Source organism: Callithrix jacchus, chromosome 4, assembly GCF_049354715.1.
Source record: "Callithrix jacchus isolate 240 chromosome 4, calJac240_pri, whole genome shotgun sequence".
Classification (NCBI taxonomy): Eukaryota; Metazoa; Chordata; class Mammalia; order Primates; family Cebidae; genus Callithrix; species Callithrix jacchus.
Window position 1 is genome coordinate 130,462,047 of NC_133505.1, and position 25,310 is coordinate 130,487,356.

General features: G+C 37.3%; 1 protein-coding gene across 20 annotated transcripts in view; it reads left to right on the forward strand.

The window, feature by feature from the left end:
* The window catches only part of NKAIN2 (sodium/potassium transporting ATPase interacting 2), a 1,060,472-nt gene that overhangs the window by 92,973 nt on the left and 942,189 nt on the right, over positions 1–25,310 (forward strand). The window contains exon 3 of one of the 20 annotated variants that reach the window (XR_013534529.1): positions 12,250–13,191. The exons of the other annotated variants lie outside the window; for them this stretch is intronic. The gene's annotated coding sequence lies outside the window, so the exon portion shown is untranslated. Of the gene's footprint in view, positions 1–12,249; positions 13,192–25,310 lie in introns of those variants that run through there. 20 annotated transcript variants of the gene reach the window in all.

Genomic DNA, 25,310 nt, shown 5'->3' on the forward strand with positions numbered 1-25,310 from the left:
TGTTTCAGGCATCTCAAAAATGGACAGTACTGGGGTCTCTCTTGAGCCCCGAACTGTCCTGTTCATGGCTAGTGACTGCAAAGCCTGCAGGGCCAGGCACAAGCTGCTCACTGCGGGTCAGTGCATGCTACTGTTTGATTGATGTAATTATTGGAAATTTTAGCTGTTCAGATCCTAGCCATCTGAATCCTTACAGGCTTTTGGAATTACTCAGGACTCAAGAATAACTGAACAAAATGTAGAAACCATTATGTTGACAGAAAAACAGAAGAAACAAATGACAGAGAAGAGCACAGATTGTGAAGGTTAAGAGAAGGTGTATTGGTTGGGGCATTGATTAGCTGTCGATGTTTTTAAAGGATCTGTAAAACCTGAGAAGCATTCAAGGAAGAAGATGAGGCAGAAGCCACCAGAAGAAGAAAAGTAGAGGGCAAAAAAGGAAGAATAGGCAAGGAAGAGAAGCAGTCATGGAGAAAGAGAATGAGGGAAAGGGACAGCTCATGGCGGACTTTCCAGGAGATAAAACCGAGAACCCTGGATTATTAGTCATTTATATCCTGTGATTCTCTAAAGGAAACTCATGTCTCTACAGTGAGTATGTGAATGTGGGGAAGGGACAGTGAGAAGAGAAGGAGATTCCCCTGAACTTAGCCTTGAAGATCAGTCAGAAGCCGTGTCAACCGTAGCAGCTCAGCACTCTGCACTAGAGGAACTTAGCTGGGTTTTGATACCATTATAATGTATCCGTCAGGCTAAATTGATTGAAAGAAAAGCTCCTCTCAAGTTATCTCAAGAAAAAGATGTACTTTAAAGAAATACACAGACTGGAAGGGTATCTATAGAGCACTAAAGGAGCAAGGCATCTATAGGGATTAATGGGTTTCTCTTGCCCCAGTTCCTTCTCCTCCCTGACACCCTCCTTTTTTTCCCACTTCCTGTCCCTCTATCCTACTGTTCTGCTGCCTCCTCCTTCTTACACTCTCCTTCCTTTTCTTCTGTCTTTCCTCAGGTATCCCTCTCTCTCTTTCTCTCTCTCTCTCTCTCTCTCTCTCTCACACACACACACACACACACACACACACACACACACACACACACACACACATACCCCATCAGCAGCAGCAGCAGCACCAGCAACAGCAGCAGCAGCAGCAGCTCTGCTTGTGCTTCTCTTTGCCAATATATTTCATTGTTTGTTTACTGCCAGCTGACTTCTTCTTCCTCCTCTCCATATCTTTTTGGGTCCCTCCAAACTTTGGATTAGACATGACATTATTTCACCACCAGGTTACTACTGACTGGCACGATTTCTTGTTGTTTCCCTTTGTACCTTTTGAAAACAAAGAATCCAACTGGCTTAGCTCACTCTCAGGTCTATCCATAAGGTACATCCTGCTCTATGAATCCGCTGTCCATCTATCTAGTACTGATTCTTGGTCCACTTACCTGGAATCAGGGTAGGGTCACAGGAACATGAAATGCAGACTGTAACTAGGTTCGAGCGTTAGCCAGAAGAGATCCTTTGACAGCTCTAGTGCAAACAGAAGTTCAAAAGTATTGTTAGATTGTGGATGCAAATTCAGTGAACAGAGCTGCATTGTAGAATACAGTGTGGAATAACAAAGATTCCAGACTTCATTTATAAAAGACAAGACCAGACGCATAAGAAAGTTATGTTCGCCAAGTTATGTTTGCTGTAAGAGAACAAACCAACGTTGGACCTGAGAGGTTGATGAATCACTGTAGCATTCTTTCATCTCCCTTATATGATATCAAATCTTAGAAAGGCAGCTGTTCACAATTTTTTTGTGTGTGTGTGCCTGGTAAATCATCTCAAGCTGCTGCGGATTCAGTATCATGCATATGACAAAATTAGGCAAGTCAACTGTGTGTTACATGAGTGGTTCATTTCGCCTGATGTTCTATTACATTTGCAGCTGCATCTGCATCTTAGACACGTAACATTAACTGATGTTCGTAATGATAACCCTGAGTCATTAAGGAAATGTTGTATTATGTCTGGTACAGTACACTTGAGAAGTAAAGAGATGAAATGGAGAAAGAACTGAGACTTACTGAATGCTTGCTGTGTTGCAGATACTGAGAGAGATGCGCTACTTATATTACTGCCCTTAAGCAACAGAATCCTGTGAGATAGGTACAGTTAACTTTTTTTTACAACTGAGAAAACACATTCAGATAAGGATATTTTCCAGATTTGAATTAGGAATCCAAATTTATCTTATTCATGAATTTTTGCTCTCCCTTTATATCACCAATCTGTTTAATTTAAATTATTTTATTAAGACACGTTCAGGTCAATATTTAAATGAGATAGTCTTAGCTAGTCGATGTTAGCTAGTCAAAGACTCAGACTCAAAATTTACACAAAAGAAAGAAGAAAACTAATATTTGAGAGCATGACCATTCATGATTATTTATTCCCCTGTAAGCTATGTTCCCAAGTTATAAGTTGAGGAAATTCATTAAGGCAAAGTGACTTGCCCAAGATTGCTCATTTAGAGAGATATGGCTTTAATGTGTATGTGTGTGTGTGTGTGTGTGTGTGTGTGTGTGCACGTGTGCACGCGCACGGGCTTCTTTTCTCAATCCACTATGTAAATATTAGTTTTCCTAAGTCACTTCTGAGATCCCTCATTTTCTTCTCCTTCAATTTCCTTCTTTAGGGCAGTTTCAGATGTAATGAGTCTGAAGTTTATAGCTTTAGATCCCATCTTGCTCTCAAGTTCCCTACATAACTTAGACACTTTTTTCGTATACTGTGAAACACTGAAATTCATAAGTTATAATTTTTCTTTTCAAGAGTCTCCAAGTGTACCTGCAACCCCACATTTCTTGTCTCAGTGAATGACCCGATTTCCCAAGCAAGAAATCTATGTGTAATTCTACTTGAGTCAGTAGGGGCTGACTGGCCACCTCCTGTTGTCCTTGTTATGAATATTTTTTTCATCCTCCTCTACCACTTTTCTAATTTAAGCCAGTCCTAAACAATTGCAGTAGCTGTATTTGTCTGCATTTCTCAGTGCCATTAGAGTGAACTTCTTATTGAATAATTTTAATCATATCACTTTTTGCTCTTAGTTCTTCAGTGATCCCCATAGCCAGAAGCAAAGCATCCTACATACTGCTTTGCACAGTAGTATGTCTGCCTACTACTTATCCCACCTTCATGATGATACACAATTTTGACATACTTATGGCTCCCTGGACACACTGAACACTGTTGAAGTTTTATAACTTTGCCTATAATGTTTCCTTCACCTGCTGGTTCACCACACTAATCATCAAGCATCCTCTCAAACACTTTTTGATTATTAAGTCTTTCTATCTCTTTTTCTGGGCTGCTATGACTCTTTATTCGCACTTCAAAGACAGCAGGTGTCTTTGTGTGCTGTAATCACACATGGATTTTTGCTTCTCGGACTGGTAACACTGGGCTGAGCTGCAGTATGCACTAGGATGGCCATACTGCCCTTAGTGACTGGCATGCTTTCTGATTAATTAGGTATCTGTTATTAATGGTTGGTGTTTATGTCAAACAGTTGTTCAATATCTTGAATATCATCTCCAGCTTACTACCAAGCAATGTGTGGCATAGAGAGGGCACTCAAAAATACCTGTTGATTCTTGAATTATGAATGAATTAATGCCTGAGTATGGCTGGCTTTTACTTACCCTCTTCCTTTCATTGCCTCTGGCTATACAACACTGAACCGGATGGGTTTTTGTAACATATCTACCTGGGCTGGGTCTGTACTGTAGCGACACAGAGAATAAATGTATTTTGTGAAGAGCTTTCACATATGTGCAGAAAGTTTGCATGTCCCATTGAGGTTTCATTCCTAACAAACAAGATATCCGCACTTTCATCAAGGATTTTCAAAGACTTCTTACTGCTCATAGATGTCCTCTAATCATACAGATTTCACTTATAGCACAAGAATGAGAACTAAGAATAATAATCCAGATATGATCTCATCATTGCAGGATGAATTATGATGATTGGATCCTGTGAGTTGGAAGGCCACTGGCAGATACTGATACAGGCTTAATGACACAGGCTTCCTTCACAGGCGTATCACCTTGAGCTTGTATTCACTTGAAGTCCAGGATTTTACTTTACGTTTTCTGCGTGAGCTGCTATCACATCAGATACGTCCTGGCCCATTAAAAAATAAATTTGTACTTCTGATTATCTCATTCTGTATATCTAATTTGCTCCTCATCCTGGTTTAGGATTTTCTGCAGTTTGACAATGGTGCTTTTGACATCTTTCTTACAAATTATGGATGAAAATACGCAAGTCGCAGAGTAAATTTCAGAGTTCCATGTTACACCACTTTTCCTCCAGCTTCAGGCTGATTAATTAATCAACATTGTTTGGGTGCAAAATGTCCAGATATAGATTCCTGACTCTGGGAGTGGGTATTTCTTTATTTCCTTCTATATAAATCCACTGCTTTGTCCACACGATATAATTAGAAACTTAAATGGCTCCCTTAAATTAATGAGTGTCAGGTCTGTATAGTTTATTTAATCTATTAATTTCCAGCCCTTATTAGGAAGTCATCATCATCATCACTGTCATCATTCATCTATTGAAATCAATTTACCAAAGTAAATCACAGTCTTTGGTGTCAGCTGGGCCTCCGTCCTATATCTGAGTGGCTTTTAACTTAGATTCACCTTCTGTTCCATGGCCTGGAAGGACCAGGTTCTTTCCAGGCTTCCTCCTGAGACCTAGGGCTTCCTCTGTTAGACTCCCTGCCTCTGTCTTCTCTCAGCTGCCTTCATGACTTCAGCCGCAAACTGGAAACCTTTTTCTGGTTTAATGTGAAAATCATTCAGACTAAGCCTTCTGTGAGGTTTTCAGATCCTGTAAAGACGGATGTGTACAGAGGTGGGTCAAATCACTTATTGTGTAGACTTCTGTCTCTTTTTTGGCTCTTTAAAGGATTTTAGACCGTATGAATAAATCTGTATCTGTATGATAGGTATTGGTCTGATTTTGCATATAATGTTGTAAACTGAAGCTTAGGCAGGTAAATTGGCTTTGGCCGAGAACCATGACTACCGAATTGTGAGGGGGAAATTTTAATACAGGTTTAAGACTCAGAGGCTCACACTTGAGCCATTGAATTAACTCATCCTGTTATCTTGTGAGCACAGATTTCCTTCCTTCCTTCCTTCTCTCTTTTCTTCCTCTTTATTCCCTTCATTTTCTTTCCTTTTCTTTTTTGCTCACCTTATCTCCTTTCTCCCTTCTCTCTTTCTCCATAACCTCATCTTCCTTCTATTTTCATTTCTTTTTAGAATTCATGATCACAGTTATTTCAGTCCCATGGGGTGCTATTTATTTTAACCTAGAATTGATAATTTACCTCACAAGACAACTTGGATTTGTCCAGAAAACTAGTCTCTTTATTTATTGAAGATATACTCTACACCCACCTCACCCACTGGTAAATGGAAGAAAAAACACTACCTACAGGTCAAATGGGATCTAAAGTTTAATCTATCTGATTATGTAAGCAGCCCTTTCTGAAATGACAGGGTCTCAGATGGCCCTTTCCTTGCTTCTCTCCCTCAGGAATGTCTTGGCCTAGGAGAAGTGGGGATTGTGGCTTATGTGTTTTTACAACACTGAAAGTAGGGTCTTCTGGTCTTAGGCAGGCGCTTGTTCAGCATACACCTGATGAACACACACACACAGGGTGTAGCCCTAGCCTCTGTGGGGTCACCTGATCCCATCAGTATGTGTCCTGGGCTGGGGACACTGTCAGCTTGGAATTCACACTTTAATAGAACTGAGCAGAGCTCGGGAGTGTCAGCCAGGCATTTCTCTCTGACCATGCTGCTCCACTTGCTTAGCAAGGGTGGGCTTACCTGTTGGCCTGAAGCACTCAACCCAGTGGTCGCTCTCACAGTGCTAGGTTGCATGTATAGGAAAGAGGCGCTTTGTACACAAAAGCCCCCAAATTAGAAATCAGAACATATGTTCTCTCAACTTGTTTCATATACCTTCCAATAAATCTTACATGATGAAAATCAAGCCAGGTCTCTGGCTCACGCCTGTAATCTCAGCACTTTGGGAGGCTGAGGCGGGCAGATCATGAGGACAGGAGATCAAGACCATCTTGGCCAACATGGTGAAACCCCGTCTCTACTAAAAAATACAAAAAAAAATTAGCTGGGCATGATGGTGTACGCCTCTAGTCCCAGCTACTTGGGAGGCTTAGGCAGGAGAATTGCTTGAACCTGGAAGGCAGAAGTTACAGTGAGCTGATATTGTGCCACTGCACTCCAGCCTGGTGACAGAGCGAGACTCTGTCTAAAAAAAAAAAAAAAGAAAGAAAAAAAAAGAAAAACGGGCAAGGTTTTCTTACTGTCTCCAGATCAGTTTCTTCCTTTTGTGACTTCAGACAAACGTTAGTGGCAGAAAGGGTTATTTTCCTACAATCTGGTTAACCTCTGAGCTGGTGTTTTCAAGTTTAATTTTTAGACATGCAAAAGGAGGCAATGAAGAAATTTGGAGAGTAGTTTCTCTAGAGATTGGCTTTCAAGCTTTTGGCTTGTTGCCTAATCATATTTTCATGTCAGAAGCTGACCATTTCTTCAGCTTTTCTCTTTGCAATACACCTAAAACAAATCTTAATCAGTTCCTCAGCAGATGGCTACCTCAGACTGGTTAGGATCAGCAAAAGAAGATTAAAAATATTTAAAATAGTCCCCTTAAGTAAAGGACAGGATATATTTACAATCTTTCCTTTTGCATTTGAGTTAATTTGAGATTTTCTTTGAGAAGATGGAAAGAATGAATAGCAGTTGAGAGGTTACACTTTTAATTTCACATGTGCTATCATTCCATCGTCCTCTGACCCATGTCTTGAGTCTATTGCATCCTTGACTGTCTTCTTCTAAACGTTGTCTTTTGTGTTGATATTATTGTCCTTAGTATTTTAAATAACTCAGTTCACTTTGAAGTATAATCTCCATAGAAGAACCGCCAACTTCTAATTTTATTTGTTTATTTTTTGTTTTATGCTCCTGTCCCTTTCTTGGCCATATTTTCATACTAAGTGTTTTAGAAAGTGGCCAGTGAAGTAGCACTGTTTTTATTGATTGTTGTTTTAGTGATTTCATTGTTTTCTCTTTGGGTTATTGTTAATTAAATATTTATATTTGAGGTTTTAGAAATACTTCACTATGTAGGATCCAATTTAATATTTCTTGATGTTTTTGAAATATTTCATAAATTCCAGAATAAGTGACTCAATATACCATATACCAAGCATTTCCTTTGTTTTTGTTTGTTTTCCCTTCATTTCAACATAGAATGATATTATTATTCTAAGATTCCTGTCACTGCCACAAAAATGAAACAATGTTTTTTTATGGGTCAGAAGTAAATTTACAGCAGACATTTCCCTGCCTGCTGCCTCTCCATATCAGTCATTTTTCTGCAAAGTAAGTGAAAATTTATTGCATGGGAAACTTTGAAACATCACCCAGTTCTCTTGTGTGTGGTCATATATTATGGTTAGAATATAGGAATGAACAAAAGTAGGGACTTTTGTTCATTCCTATATTCTAACCAACAGACTGTTACTATAACTCATCTAACACAAGTTTCCATGATAAAATTAATTGGAAATTTTAGAGAATTGAGAAAGCATAGCTTAAATTTATCTTTAGTTAGGTGCAATTTCATCTTTACCCTGAGACATGAAGACTTTAAATAAGGAGGCTGATACTAATTTTCTTGGTATGGTCCTAATTGTGTAAAATAAAGTTTTGTTTTAGTGGGTTGTTAGACAAATTTTAGGGAAAGAAAAACAATACAGTGTAATCTATGTCTCTGTAGAAGCATAGCCTCAGATTTATGGTCTGGAAATCTAGGAGGGTGGCATGTAATTTAAATATTGAAGGACATAACTTATCAAATGACATGCCAGGTACAAAAATGACCTTGTAAAAGATGCCTTTGTTAGGGGAGTAAAGCATTTAGTGAGCCCACAACATAGACTCATGTTTGGGAATAGATATGACTATAGGAAATCACCTTGTCTGGACTAGATGAATTTGAGAGTGGAGAGTGGCTGGTGAGGATGGAAGTTTTTGTGTTTACCCACGTTTATGCATCAGAAATTGGCACTGTCTAAAAATAACAAAATAAGTAAGGCTAAAAAAAGTTTCACTTTAGTTTGCTTTAAAATTAAAATTCCTACATTTAGTGTGATATAGGTGGTTCAACTTCTTCAGTATCTACATTGTTGACATTAATAGTTTTATGCAGTGGCTCACGCCTGTAATCCCAGCACTTTGGGAGGCCGAGGTGGGTGGATCACAAGGTCAAGAGATCAAGACCATCCTGGTCGACATGGTGAAACCCCATCTCTAATAAAAATACAAAAAATTAGCTGGGCATGATGGCATGTGCCTGTAGTCCCAGCTACTCAGGAGGCTGAGGGAGGAGAATTGCCTGAACTCAGGAGGCGGAGGTTGCTGTGAGCCGAGATCGCACCATTGCACTCCAGCCTGGGTAACAAGAGCGAAACTCCGTCTCAAAAAAAAAAAAAAACAAAAAAACTAGTTTTATGACTATTTTCATATTAAATGTTATCCAAAAAGTATGACCTACCTAATATTCTTATTGAAACACCATTTCCAGTCATGCAATTAATCCTAATTAAACATTGGCACAAAATTTGGAAGATCAGAAAGTAGTTAGTGCCATCTTGAATCTTATGATTGCAGAATTAATTTAAAAGCCCTGTTTGGGCATAATACATCCCAAAAAAGGATTTAAAGGAGCATCAATTTATTCAGAAGGGTTATATCTGCTTCATATGCATTCTTCAGTGGTATTCAGGAAACAGCTGTCAGATAAATTATAAAAATACATGATAAACAAAACCAACTCATCTTTTTAATTGATTTTAATCTAGCTTCATCTAGGCAGCATAATGCTCTTCACTGATAGTAGAGTGAATAATATGAATGCAGTTACTTAACAATTCACCATGACTTAAAAATATACAGAGCCTTAATCCATTACTAATATAGTGTAATGTCCAAAGTAGCAAATTATTGGTGGGAACTGTTGAAGATCAGCTAGTAATTAGTCATACTGCTTTGTTCAAATTTAATTTCAAGAAACAAAGAAGGAGACATGATTACTGGTAGTAACAGCAGTGAATTATGGGAAACTACAATGGAATCGTTTATTGATTGATAGTGAGTGAAAGTCATTATCCTCTGATGGCTGTTTGAACAGCTAATGTGAAACAATGCAGCTGATGTCTATCAGAAACCTCTGCCGTATTTGCTGTTTCCTAATTGTTGCTTTTATTTTTTGCAGCAGAAATTGGAGCATGGGGGAAGAACTGTGAATCTAAATTTTCTTTTGTTGTTGTTGTTTTGCTGTTGGTGAAAGTGCTTTTTGGTTTTAAATTTTTACAAAAATTAGAAGGAATTTTATTTAGTTACCTGAAGTAATGCTGGATATTAAATGATGAAGAATATCTAGATTCCTCCGTTTTAGCATATGCTTTATAGTATTCAACATCAAATGTTAGCAAAGCCTTTTCTATATGCAAGTAGATAGGAATGGCCCTGGGTGTTAGTGTCCACCAGATAGAGCAAGAGAAAGTTAACTCTGTCAACTCTCATTACCATTTATTTCTCTCTTTTCCAAACTTAGGCCCCTTTTTTTCTCCATAGCAATTGTCTAGAGTCCTCTTGAAGTCTGTATTGCCAACCATAAGCTGTCAGGAGTACAGTAAGTTTTCAAGATAGAATTCATAAGGTAGACCTATTTATCTTCTTATATTTGATTTTGGAAATATGCAAAGGATATAATCAAAATATAGTAATATTATTTGCCTAATTATTTTTAACTTGATTAATAAACTCTGATTTAGTTACACTATCAATAGGATGAAAACCTTGGCCTTGAAAATTATCAGCTCATGTTTTGACCATTGAACTGTACGAAGCTTTTCCAGTCTATTATATGCAATTTTTTTCTAAAGAAAACAAGAAATGATCAATTAAATGTGCCTAATTTAGGATCTGAATGTTGATAACTTGTTTTCAGATTCACACTATAATGGAAGCCTATAACAATCTCAACCAGTTATTAGAGTGTAATATCAGGTCATCTTTGTGTTCTTATCATCTTCAAACAGATCAGATATCTATCATCTTCCTACTTTGTGCACAGATCTTGGCCACTATCATAATCATAAAACAGTAGATTTACCTAATGGTTGTTTCCCAGGTTACCCTCTCAGACTTTTGCAATGTTCAGTTCACTGTTGCTTTAATGATTTCTTACAATGCAAAAGTACACTTAAATTGCAACACTGGATGTTTTTCTCCAACAGTGTTATAATATGGTAGAAGAAGATGTTTCAGATAGTCTGTAATTAAATAGTTAATAGGATTTTCACTCAATGAACATGTCCATGAACCTGATACACATCGTTTTGACATTTCAAAAATAGCATGCTAAATGGCTTACCTTAGTTGTTGATTAGCAAGTCTCCATCTAAAATTTTCAGCCAAATATTTATTTCCCTTACTTGATAGAAGCCTAACTAGCTGGGCTGGGAATGAGAAAGACAGAACGAGTCAGTGTGGGCAGCTTGGTTTGAGCTTTTTTTGAGTTATGTCTTATATATCTTATTCCTCTGTCCTCAAATGACCAGTATTGTATTTTTCAGAAATCAGTAGTCCTGAAATTAATCACTATTTATTTGTATGTGAATAATTCATACTGAAGAGGATAATTACTATCCTATAATATTGAGAAAAACTGGAAAATGGAAAATTGCTAAGAAAATGTATCCATTTGTTTTGCAAAAAATGTTGGGTTTTGTCAAGAAAGTGAAGAGTCTGAAATTTTACCCTACTTTCAGGCCAACAATTTATTTAGCCTTCCACAGTTTCATGGCAGATGCTGGAAGAAGACATGATCCTCCTGGATCAGAGACAAACAACACAGCAAACAAAATGAACTCCCTTATCCGTCCAAGTGCTTTGGGGATGACGTAGAGGGGCCTCAATGGATACTGTGCAATTAGTGGGTTTGCATCACAGCTAAAGAATCCTAAGTTTAGGACACCTGAATGTTTTGTAAGGGATGACAAACAAATCTGCTTGAACTTTCCTCTGAAGAGAACCACTGTCTTTATTAATTGGACTGTAAACAAAGCTGCCTCTACCATCTGTTTCTGTAGGAGACACTAACTTTATATTCCCAGCCTGTTTACTATAAAAACAAAATTGAAAAGAGTTCATAATAAAAACATAGTTGGTATTTCTGCTCTCAATATGTACAGAAATGTGAGAGACCTATAGAGGCCTACTTCTAATATACCTAATGTACACTAGGGACGGTGATAGCTTACGGGTAAAATGATGAAAGGACTGACAAGCCTACTGATAAGCTTGCCTAATGTATATATTTCTGGCTCAGATTAAAAAAAGAGAATATCTGGGAAACACTACCAGTGGGGATGGAAGTTAGCCAGTTTTACCAATAAAATCTTCTAAATAGTGTAACTGAGACAGGAATCTCATTAGTCCTAGATTGAATTCATTGTATGCTGTGATACGATACAAAAAGCTGAAAAGTACTATTAATCTTGACTTAACATAAAATATGTATTTTGATGAAATAGTGTTAGTTTAATGTGTATGTCATATATACAGGTACCAGATTAAGATGAATTTTTGAATTGCTTTGTCCTTTTTCAAACAATATAATTAAAAAAAATTCTTGATACATGCAGTTGTGATTTTTCTTTAACATTCTATGTTAACATGAAAAATTCTAGAATTAAAAACCCATTATGAGAAAGACTTAAAGATTCATTAAGTTTGAATATTTCTTTAGGTATATAGTAATAGATATTTGTAAAATTTTCCTTGATCTCATGTTTCCAGATTACTATTTTAAAATTTGTTTGGCCTTTGCATAATTCTTCAGTGACTTTGGTAAATTATATCCTAGTGAGATTTGAAATTATCCATCTTCATTAGCTCCTTCCTTCCTTCCTTCCTTCCTTCCTTCCTTCCTTCCTTCCTTCCTTCCTTCCTTCCTTCCTTCCTTCCTTCCTTCCTTCCTTCCTCTCTCTCTCTCTCTCTCTCTCTCTCTCTCTCTCTCTCTCTCTCTCTCTCTCTCTCTCTCTTTTTCTTGACAGGCTCTTACTCTTTTGACAGGCTGGAGTACAGTGCTGTGATCATGGCTCACTGCAGTCTCCACTTCCTGGGCTCAGGTAATTCTCCCACATGAGTCTCCTGAGTAGCTGGGACTACAGACATGTGCCACCACTTCTAGTTAACTTTTTTGTAGTTTTGGTAGAGACAGGGTTTCTCTATGTTGCCCAAGCTGGTCTTGAACTCTCTGGCTCAAGCAATCTGCCTGCCTCAGCCTCCCAAAGTGCTGGGATTACAGGCATGAGCCACTGCGCACAGTCTGTTAGTACCACTTTCTAAGTGCAAGATAAAAAACTTATCTTTGCCTAAAATATCTTCATTACCATATTCTTTTAATAAGACTATTATCATGTCCTGTAGTATCTGTCTGTGTTATATGAAGTTTTATAGTGAAATTTCATATATGCCATTTGGTGGGTTACTATGGAACATTTTTAGCTGATGATAAAGTTGTCTATCAAACTATGCTAAAATAACATCTTATTTATAAACGTCATTCAAATTTGTTAGATGATGTATTATTCAGGTTAGATAAACATTCTAGCAAACTGAAAATTGTAAATACATACCCACTATAACATTCACTATACATTTATAACAAATTTTCAAATGACTCAAAGACAAGTGCTTTTTTAAGCTAAAGTTGCAATCAAACTAGGTCGATCTTTCGTTAATCCTAGTAAAGCTAGAGGCCTTCTATTGCACCTAATCTCCTGTGAACAGTGGCAGTTTCTAAATAGTTCTGAAGACGTAATATTTGAGCAAATCTGCCTTTATCCAGTGTCTTATTTACTACTTGCTCCTTTCCACTATTAGTGTCGTTGCTGTCATGTTTCACTTTTAAAAGCCTGAATGCAAATTCATAGGGAAAAAATGCTTATTATATCTATTTTATGTTTTTTAGAGTTTCAAATGAATAGGGATTTTAGTGAACCAACTTTTCCTATATATATTTTTTCTGATAACTTTATTGAAACTATCAAAATGTAAAAAAATATAATGTATCATTTAAAAAATGTGAAATTCTTTTATATCCAATATTTAATAGTGATAATAGACATCATAATATCATAAAACTAGAATGCTTTAGTAAAAATCTAGCACACTGTCTTTATTTTACAGGTGAGGAAATTCAGGCTCACATAAGTTAACAGACTAATGATTTCCCACATTATTTGTGTAAAGATCTGGGACCAGAACCCTGGTTTTCCATCTGTTTTAATTCATTGCTCTTCCATAACTAAGTTACCCTGAAACTAATATGACATTAATTTTAAGTTGTACCATTATTTATATATCACTAGGAAATAAAAAAGACTTCCAATAAATTATGATAGTTTCATTAATGATATCCCCCCGACCCCCGCCACTGCCCAGGTCCAATGTGCGAATCTATCTCCTCATGCCTTCATTACTTTGAGACATTTTAAAATCTATTCTGAGAGTTTGGGCAAGTCTTTCCTTCCTTCATCTTCACTGAGTGGGATATCAGGAAATCCTTTTTACAGATATCAGGAAAAAATATAATACAGCTACATATGTTAGTGGATATCTTTCTCAGGTTTCATAGAATACTTTGTTGTTTTGTGTGAAAATCAGTAATTGTCATTCCTCCAATGAAGACTGTTTTACTAGGACCAAATTTATGCCCTGTCTTTTGTTGCTATGTATCCATGTAAACAATATATTTATGTTTCAGTGATGAGAAGATGTTTTAAGTGGCAATTAACATGTGTTGTAGAAACAATGCCCATAGCTTAGTCAGGAGAAAGAGTTTGATTAGCTATGTCCAAGAACAGGTAATTGCAAGTTTGTAATGACTTTCCCATGCATTTGTCTTCATAATCTTTGTAAGAAAATAGCTTATAAGAGACCTCTTGATTTTAGAGATTTGAAATTTGAAATAATAAGCATTAAAAAATCTGAGTTTTCAGAATTGGTGAAATGTACCTTCTTAAGATTTGCTAGAAGTATGCTTCAGAATGTTTCTTGTTGAGTAGCATTTTTGCAGAATACTATGATTATTTACCTAAAAAGGCTCTTCATCGCTTGCTAGCACATCCAAACAGAGAAATACATCTGGGACTCTTGATTGCATGCATATCCTATTCTATTTTAAAGCTTTTTCAAATTGAATAGGTTTCTTAGTAAATGCTCTTTAATACACATGTTCAAAGTTCTAACTTTGTGTTTGGCGTGGTGCTCTAATATTACAAAACTTAGTTACAAGTAGTGAATGTAAAAAATGACCATGTACTTTTAAAATTGAGAGTGGTTTGTTCATTAATTTTCAAAATTGAAATACATTTTAAATGGACATGATTTCAAAATCATTAAAGTACTCAAAGGAGTTCCCACTTACAGACTGTTTATCTGACTCGTGCTGTTGAATATTCAGTAATAAAGAGTTTGATTAGCTTTTTAAAATTTCTACTTTTTAGAAAAAAATACCTTGGTTTGAAATATACCGAGTCTATAGAGAGGACAGAAATTTAATTTCAAATAAGTTTTCAGATTGCTTCTAGCTCCCCATGTCATAATTACTATTTTGACAGTTATGTCTCATAGACATTTATTTTAATTGCATATGTTAGCAATTCATTTTGGCATGACATTCCCTACCATTGTTGTGTTGCTGAATTATGCTTACAAAAACTATGTCAGAAATTCAGCATGTGGAGAACAGTAATTAACCTGACTCACCAATTAGCTTTTGTGAATACAGATGTCCTATGAATATACTCCAGTTATTTTTTTTCTTTTTTAATTAAGTAAAATCTCACTATCCTGACTCTCTCCTTCCTCTACTTCTAACCTATTTCTAAGGCTTCTTCACTTACCACCTGTATGTTTTGAAACTGTGCTCTCTCTCTACCATCAATAGCCTGCATATATTAACACTGTCTCTCGTCTGTGTTTTGCTTATAATAAGCCTCTGTCTCCCACACACACACTCGTATCCCTCTAATTCATTCTCAATCTTGCAAGTAGAGGAATGTTTCTAAAATGCAAGTAATGTCTTGCTGCACCCACCTGCTGGGTGTGTGGAATGATTCTGGGACTACTGCAAAGGAAAAGATGAATATCCCTGGGAGAAGCTACGAGGCTGTACATCATCAGTCCTGCCACCTTCTCTGAGTCTCACCACGTGCTGAGTCTCTTTGCCTGCTTGCCACATGGATCTGAGTTCTGTCTCTTGAAGGTAGATGCCATGCTTCTTCCTCTATAGGGTCTTTGCACATGCAATTGTTTCTTCTGCCTAGAGCATTCTTCCCACCCAACCTTGCTTCTCTTGGCCAGCTCCTTCATTTTTTACGTCAATAGTCACTTCCAACATTGTCTTGTGTGACCACCCAGACCTAATGTAGGGCCTCTTGATGTGTTCTACTGGAAATGTGAACCGGTCTTTTATGATTCTTATCACAGAGTACAAACAAATATGCATTTATTTTACTAGGGCCTGTGTGCTGGATTGCAGTGAGTTTCACAGGGTAGGGATTCTGTTTTTCTATTTACTACAGTATCCACAACTATTTGCACAGCAATTAGCCATAAGCATGCAATAGTTACTTTAAAAAATGAATAACTCTCTTACAATGAAATGGGTGATAATTAAATCTAGGCTGAAGTGAAATTGATATTTTCAAAGAAAAGCCTGCCAAACAAACAAACAAAAAATCATTACAGTGGTCCTTTTTAAATGACTTTTGAAGAGTTTAAAATACATGGTTTAGAAATGCTCTTAATTAAAAATGTGTCTTATCATTAGGGAGTCAGATATCTCATATATTCGGTTGGGCACTTCCACTTCCCAGCTGTGCAAATAATCTTTCTGAATCTGCTTTCTGCTCTACCTGCTCCAAAAATGTCTCCAGCTTGTTATAAAGAGAAAGCAGGTGGGGTGGGTGTGAACTATAAAACACTGCATGTAAGGTTTAACTATTTAAGTATTCCACGCAGATTCTCTGTTAGCCATTGATTTGATTTTTACAACACCCTTGAAAATAATTTCTGAAATGCCTCTATGTTCTACATTTCAGATTTTCCACTAATTAAAACTGAGTTTTTTTAAGTAGTCTAAATTCTCTTGTATTCTGAGATACCTTATGCATTTGTTTCATAAACTAACATTTGTTTTGAGAACATTACCTGCAATGCATGCTTAAATCTGGAAGTTTCATCTTATCCTGAAGAAGAGCTCATAATGAATATGATGGTAAGAAAATAACATTTAGGTTGATACTTTATTTTTTCTGATGTCATGCAAAATCTGTCACTCAACTTTTCAGCTCTTTCTCTTAGCCAAAGGGTAGTCAGTTACGTTAGTAGATTAGAGCATATTATTAAACTAAGTGCAATGACCACTTTAATAATATGTATATTCAGCTAAAATGTTGATCAGACTTTTATTTAGGTTTGTCTATTCTCATTTTGTATACATAAATGTCCAGCATATAGATATTTTCATATTATCTCTAAATAAAAGAAATATGTATATACTTTCTTCAAAAACTGATATTCTTTTGAAACTTTTCTGATTCTGTCTCAGTCTGTTGTGTTGCTACAAAGGAATATCTGAGGTTGGGTAGTTTTTTTTTTTTTCCGAGACAGAGTTTCACTCTTGTTACCCAGGCTGGAGTGCAATGGTGCGCTCTGGGCTCATGGCAACCTCCGCCTCCCGGGTTCAGGCAATTCTCCTGCATCAGCCTCCCGAGTAGCTGGGATTACAGGCATGTGCCACCATGCCCAGCTAATTTTTTTGTATTTTTAGTAGAGACAGGGTTTCACCATGTTGACCAGGATGGTCTCGATCTCTTGACCTCGTGATCCACCTGCCTCGGCCTCCCAAAGTGCTGGGATTATAGGCGTGAGCCACCGCGCCTGGCCGAGGTTGGGTAATTTTCAAAGAAAAAAGATTTATGGGAGGCCGAGGCGGGTGGATCACGAGGTCAAGAGATCGAGACCATCCTGGTCAACATGGTGAAACCCCGTCTCTACTAAAAATGTAAAAAATTAGCTGGGCATGGTGGCGCGTGCCTGTAATCCCAGCTACTCAGGAGGCTGAGGCAGGAGAATTGCCTGAACCCAGGAGGCAGAGGTTGAGGTGAGCCGAGATCGCGCCATTGCACTCCAGCCTGGGTAACAAGAGCGAAACTCCGTCTCAAAAAAAAAAAAAAAAGATTTATTTGGCTCATGCTTCTGCAGGCTGTACAAGAAACATGGTGTCAGCATCTACTTCTGTTGAGGGCTTCAGGAAACTTTCACTCACAGTGTAAGGTGAAGTGGAGTGGGCATAACATGGTGAGAGAGGAAGCAAGAGAGAGAAGGAGGTGCCAGACTCTTCAACAACCAGCTCTGGGGGGATCTCTCAAGGACACTAAGAGTGAGAACTCACTCACTCCCTTGATAAGGGCACCTAGTCATTCATGAGGGTTCCATCCTTATGATCCAAATACCTCCCATTAGGCCCTACCTTTGACATGGGACAGAATTTCAAAAAGAGACTTGGTAGAACCAAACAAACCATTTCCAAAGGGTAGCACTATCCATGCCATTATTTTATATACAAATCTGGAGAAGAAGCATTTGAAATGCAGTTATCAAACCTGTATTTGATAAATTAATCTTTAAGCATTTACAATAGTAATTTACAGCAGTAAGTGTTGTCTTACATCTGTATTAATACAAAATAACCATATATATGAATGTATTTGTATATATGTATATATACTATATATGTAAAATATGTATATATATGACTATTTTATACATATATACATATAAATTCCTACCCAACCCCAAGGGCATATTTTCCCAACTGGATATCAAGCAACCAATTTTACAGATATTTTTCCGTGAATTCAGTCTATGTTTTGGACTGAAGTTTATAGTCTAAATTATGTAATGACAGATAAGTAAGTCTAACCACTGGAATACTCAATCCTTTCCCCCCAATACAGAGAGGTATATACTTGTCTTGCTTAGTACACCGGCTTTCATGTTTTACTCTCAATTATAATAATGAAAGTGATTGAAGAGTTTTATTACTGAGATGAATCATGTGAATCATCTGTTCCCAATGTCAACAATATTATTGAAAGAAATCTATGACTAATTACTGGATTGCAACTGTAGCATGTGATACTGTCATCTATTACAAATCTAGTATGATAATTTATGTATTGTATGAATAATGTATATATCTGAATATTTTGTAATTTGTATGTAATTAATTTGTGCCATACTTTGTCAGTCTGTTTTGATTTGAGTTGCACTACCAGCGGATTTCCAGCTTACATTTTATATTCAAAATGTATTTGCTTTACTTCTCATTAGGTATAGTCTTTATATTATTAAGGTATTGAGTTCAAATTTGTCTCTTTTAAATGATACTGTATTGACCTTTACACATTCTCTGTTGTAACTGTGCAATTTTATTGTACATTTACATTGCAATTTTATGGCACATGTACAAGAGAGAATCTGCAGAGTTCAATAAAATAACATGTCTAAATCAGAAAAATAGTCTGGCACCTCCTCCTTTCTCTCTTGCTTCCTGTCTTGCCAGGTGATGCCTACTCCCTTTCACCTTCTGCTATGAGTGGAAGCTTAGCTTCCCAAGCCCTCACCAGAAGTAGATGCTGGCACCATCTTTTTTGCACATCCTGCAGAGGCATGAGCCAAATAAATCCCTTTTGAAAATAATTTACCCTTCCTCACGTATTCCTTTATATCCATACAACTTATTGAGACAGAATCATTGCAATATCACTGCAAATTCTATTAAAGAATCCATTAAATGTTGTGATTTAGTGAAGGCTATTTAATAAAAAGTTATGTTCTTATTTATTTGTAGTATCCCTAAGGTGAAACCTGTAGGCTTCTTAGACATACCACTGAAGGCTACTAAAATTATTGAATTGAATATTTTAATATCTGCTAGTGCAGACCAATATGGATAGATCGATTCCCAATCATGATGGTTAATTTTATGAGAATATTGTTGCAGAATGTTGGGTTTGAGGGAACCTCACATATTCACTCAGGTTAAAATACATTCAAACTCATCCAACATAATTTTCTAATATGCCAAGAATAATTGGGAATGGGATACATTGTTGGGATTGATTAAAATCAATAAAACGTGATAAAGCATGAAAACAAATAGGGCCTAAAATCAACCATTTTATTCTAAAGTGATCAGAGAATAAAAGTCTGCAAATATAGATTAGAATAGAATTCAAAGGAAGCAAGTCGTGCTCATCTTCCGTGGGGAGCTCTAATAAGAATGTCACATGAGTTCATGACCATCCTCTCCTTATCATTGCTGCTGTTCTCTGGCTCTTTTGTGATGTTACTGCTGGTTGCAAAGTGCTTTACAGTGTTTAAAAATAATCAGACCCCTCCTACCCCAAAAAACTCAGTGCTCTTTGTTACATAGATGGGTTGTGTAGGCAACTGCCCTCTGGCATTCATTTTGAAGGTTTAGAATGACCCATTAAGATGTTAATTACATATTTTATTAGGGTTAAGTAAGGTCTCTAAGAGGTACCTTCTTCTTTCTTTCTTTATACAAATATTATTTGTATCCTGAGATTTTTAATCAAACTTTTACCTAATTACCAGATTTTAATCTTTTTATTGACCATCTTGGAAATAATTCAGAGAACACTTCATTTTTTGTTTTTACAAGTAGTTACTGAAAGAAAAGAGAAAATAGTTTTATATTGATTGATATTGTCATACGATAATAATCTGCAGGCAATATATTTAATATCATAATTCTTCCCATCTCCTAAAGGAAGAGTTTGCAAGACATACAGTATTCGTTAACACAATATTAATTATGTGCCTGGTGCCATTCTATGTGCTTTTACATATATTACCTTCTTTCATCTTTACAATGACCTTCTGTATTAGTTGGTTTGGGATGTCATAATAAAACACCACAGACTGGCTGGTTTCAACAACAGAAATTTATTTTCTCAAAGTTCTGGAGGCTGAAGTCCAAGATCAGAGAGCTGCATGGTTGGTCTGGTGAGGGCCCTCTTTCTGTCTTACCAGTAGCTACCTTCTCGTAACTACCTTCTCACTGGGTGCTCATAAGACCTCTTCTTTGTGTATGACAAGAGAGGGAGAGAGAGAGAGAGAGAGAGAGGGAGGAAGGAGAGAGAGAGAGAGAGAGAAACTGAGAGGGAGAGGGAAAGAGGGAGAAAAGATGAGAGACAGAGGGAAAGAGACCTGTGTGGAGGATGCGAGAAAGGGAGGGAGAGGGAGAGAATGTGCAGGAATGAGCACAAATGCTTTCTGGCATCTCTTCTTAAAATGATACTAATTTTATCAGATCAGGGACCCACCATTATGACTTTAACCTTGCTTCATTAGAGGCCCCATGTCCAAATACGGTCACACAGAGGGTTTTAGAACTTCAACATATAAATTTGTGGAGGACACAAACCTTCAGTCCATAACCCCCTCCAAGGTAAGTTCTGTTATAACCATCCCCAGTTTACAGAAGAGGCAGTTGAGACACTGGGGGTTTGGTGATTTGCTGGCTGTTACCCACTAGCAAGCGTTAGGGCTAGGATTCATACCCCGGCTGTCTCACTCAGGCCTCTCTGCCCTTAACTGCAACTCTATCGTCTGCATTAGCCAGAGATCAGGGAGAAAAGATAAAAAGAGCAGAGATATTTTGTGATATGGATAAGAAATGAGAAAGGGAAACTTAGAAGATTCACATTTTCTACTTAAAAACAAGTTATAAAGCCTGTGGAACTGCTCTGATCTAGAAAGAAATTGATCATGCTTTTGGATGTGTTCTGACTCAGTTCGTTAGTTTTAAATCAGCCTTTCTCATAAGGCAGCCTGCATTTGATTCCCAAGCCCACCTCACACTTACTGAGTCAAAGTCTCTGGAAGGTGGCAGCCTGAGACTGTGCGTTTTTAGAGTTCTCCAAGTAATTTGTATGTATTCTAAGATTTAAAAATCACAGCTTCTCAAAGAGGTATCCAGCTCAGATTAGGAGGTACAATTGAAGATGATATAATTATATGTGGGTCAAGCACTGGCCCATGTGTAAACTCTTGCTCAGTGCAAAACTTTGATATGCACCAAATCCTTTAAAAACAGCTCTCCAAGGAAAATACACCCTGCTTTTTAGGTAACCTATTTATACTGCTGGCCTGTGTTCCTCATGTTTCAACTCTCATTTATCTTGGATAATTTATCCAGTCCTGTATTTTGTCACCATTTCTTGATTGCAATCTTGATATGACTTTTTTTGCCCAATTCCCCCACAACACCCATTCCTGTCTCCCTGAAGCCCACTCACTTTACCACCCAATGCCTTTTCTTGCCTATTCCTGGATGCAGGTCATCACATAGTACTAACTCGATATTGCTTATGGCCTAGAGAGTGGCAAGTCTGTGGAGCCATGTGACTTGGTTTGAGAGGCACTGACAGGCTGAGTGACTCAATGTTGTTTAAAAGTCTAGTTCCTATGGTGTGTCACTCACGGGCGATTTACGTCGTGTTGAGCACTCACCCCAGGATTCACGCCAGAGAAAATTCTACAATCAGTTTTGATTGGGAAACACTTCAAATTGAGCTATAAGTTGTAGATAAACAAGTTCTTCAGGGCAGGATATGGAAGGCACATGCATGAATTACCTTGTGTTTCTCTATGTATTTGATAAAAGTTTACAGTTTATTTTTCAATTTTCCCAAATGTTTATTAAATAAACATTTAATAGACACTCATCATAGTAAAAGTTGTGGAACGAGAAAAAGCTAATTCTACGTATTTCATTGCACCAACCTCTAAGTTGACTTGATCACAGAACCCATCTTGTCTGCATAGTTGTTTTGATTTTCAGGGACCTAATGTTTTATGCCTGCATTTCAGGACTACTGCACTGCACCAGTGCATTGCTTTGTTTCTTGAAGCTTAATTTCCAAAAGCTTTTTTTAAAAAACAAAAACCAAAAAAACACAAAGCACTTGCCTGGGGCAGAGATATGGATGATCTCCAAACACTTCTGGAAAATTTTACAACACAGATTTGAAAAGATAAAGGAGAAGAGAGTGCAGGACAAAGATACACTAATCTGGGGCACATGTACTTGAGTTAAGAGGGTATCATGAAAGACTTAGAGGCCAGATGCGGTGGCTCATGCCTGTGATCCCAGCACTTTGGGAGGCTGAGGTGGGCAGATCACGAGGTCAAGAGATTGAGAGCATCCTTGCTAATGTGGTAAAACCCAGTCTCTACTAAAAATACAAAAATTCGCTGAGCATGGTGGCGCATGCCTGTAGTCCCAGCTACTCAGGAAGCTGAGGCAGGAGAATCACTTGAACTGGGGAGGGGGAAGTTGCAGTGAGCCAGGATTGTGCCACTGCACTCCAGCCTGGTGACAAAGTGAGATGCTATCTAAAGAAAAAAAAAAAGAGAGAGAGAAGTAGGTAAGAGCGTATCATGAAACAATTAGAATGGAAATTTTGGGTATAACTGGGGTGGTTAGGGATGTCCTGAGTTAACTCCAATATACCTTTTTATTTTTGTTTTTTATTTTATTTTATTGATTGGCACCCAGGCTGGAGTGCAGTGGCACAATCTTGGCTCACTGCAACCTACACACCTCCCTGGTTCAAACAATTCTCATACACCAGACTCCCAAGTAGGTAGGTTTACAGGTGGCTGCCATCAGGCCCTGCTAATTTTTTTGCATTTCTAGTAAAGATGAGGTTTCACCATGTTGGTCAGGCTGCTCTCGAACTCTTGACCTCAAGTGATCTGTCCACCTAGGCCTCCCAAAGTGGTAATTACAAGTGTAAGCCACCGTGCCCTACCTCCAATATACTTTGGAGAGAACATGAGTGTAAGATGCAGAAGAATGAAGATGATGATGATAAAGAAAAGATGGATGGGAAAGTGGGAGATTTGAAGGCAGATTTTATTTTCTTTTTTTTTTTTTTTTTTTTTTTTTTTTAATTTTTTATTGGATTATAGGTTTTGGGGTACATGAGCAGAGCATGCAAGACAGTTGCGTAGGTACACACATGGCAGTGTGCTTTGCTTTTCTTCTCCCCTTCACCCACATTTGGCATTTCTCCCCAGGCTATCCCTCCCCACCTCCCCCTCCCACTGGCCCTCCCCTTTTCCCCCCAATAGACCCCAGTGTTTAGTACTCCCCTCCCTGTGTCCATGTGTTCTCATTTTTCATCACCCACCTATGAGTGAGAATATGCGGTGTTTCATTTTCTGTTCTTGTGTCAGTTTGCTGAGGATGATGTTTTCCAGATTCATCCATGTCCCTACAAACGACACGAACTCATCATTTCTGATTGCTGCATAATATTCCATTCTTCGCAGTATTTTTAGATGCCAGACCTGTCAGGAAGTTTGAGAATTGAGATGTAGAAATGTGTGTGTGTGTGTGTGTGTGTGTGTATACACCTCTATGTAGGTATCTGTTTGTCTGTTTGTCTCTCATCTATCTAGCTACCTACCTCTCTCTCTATCAAGAAAACTTTACATTTCTAAAACTAATTATCTCAGGTCTCTAAAGTTAAGACCTGATATCAATGCCCAAAGCCAGTGCTCTTCAAAACTTTTAAAATTTGTGGTGTTCCTGAACAAGGAAGGCTTAACATCCTGCTATGTGTGAAGATAGGAGCACCACCATAAATGAGAACATATGAAGTTTTTATGTTTACTTTGATTTTCAAGTCCATCATTTTTATTAGTGTTCTTAGAATCCCTTTCGCTGAAGACAGACTTTGCAACTTTTTGTAATGTGTTTAAAGAAACAACCACTTTGATATATGGAAGGAAAGCAAGAGCAGAGAGCTTGAATTTTATCTGTTTTTTTTTTTTAATTTTTCCATTAGCATAAATATAACATACTAGCAAAATTCATGTGTGCCTTAGGTCATGACTGTAATGCTTGCTTCTTCTCAAGGAAGACATAGTTTTTTTGAAGTAGGTGTAAAAGTATGCATCAAGAACATTACCATGAATTTCAGCTTGAAGTTATAAGCCATCCACAGAATGTGTACGTTTAGGCACTCATTAAATAAACTTACATTCTGTCTAAAAGTTTGTTGTAACACTGGTCAATTGAAATTTCTCAATATTTGTATCTATGTCATAGCAATGTATAGCCGTATATGAAGGGCCAGGTGTAACCTGCATTTTCAATTTGGTACATTGCACTTCTGTGATAAAGGAAAGGCTTATGGGCCTTTCCTCTTCCACTGGTACTCCTTTTCCACATCCCTTCTCATGTCCCCATACTGTCACTCTGTTCATCAAAGCCTGCCTGCAGGAAAGGAGCTTGCAGACGAATTCATAATAAGTATTAATAACTGATAAGGCTGAACACATTATGGGAAGATTTTATTATATTTTATTAATGTTAATCCCTAATACCAAGTGAATTAAGTTCTCCTTGTAAAATTTTATCTACCAGCAATGTCTAGGAAAAAGTAAAGCTGCAGGGGTTTCTGGAGCCAGCTGGACCAGCTTGCAAGAGTCAACTGTTAACATTTTAGGAATTTTTGTAAGCTGGGTGTTAAACAGGGCCACCATTGTTGAACATTAAATTATATAAACTTTTAATTAAGCAGATGATATTGAAAATGATTATACTCAAAAATTATGTCCTAATTATATAATTAGATTTTAGTACTATCCATATTCTTAAGTATATTTCTGTTTATTGTATTTGTGGGATATGTAATTCCACATCTTCTCCCAACTCCACTCCAGTGACATATTGTTAGCTTCAAATTGGTCGCAGTAGATGTACTTACATTATGCAAATTAGCAAATACTACAAACAAGTGTATGGTTTATTATTTTGTTGATTGGCAAGACTTGAGATAGTACTGGAGAAAGTATTGTTAATAATGCAGATTTAACTTAAGAGTACAATGTAACTATGTGCTTTACCTGGTTTAATATCACAAAAATTGAGGAATTACTCTCTTAGTATTTGAAAAGTATTATCCAATTCAGAAAAAAGGTCACTTTTATCATTCAGACACATATTTTCTTCATTT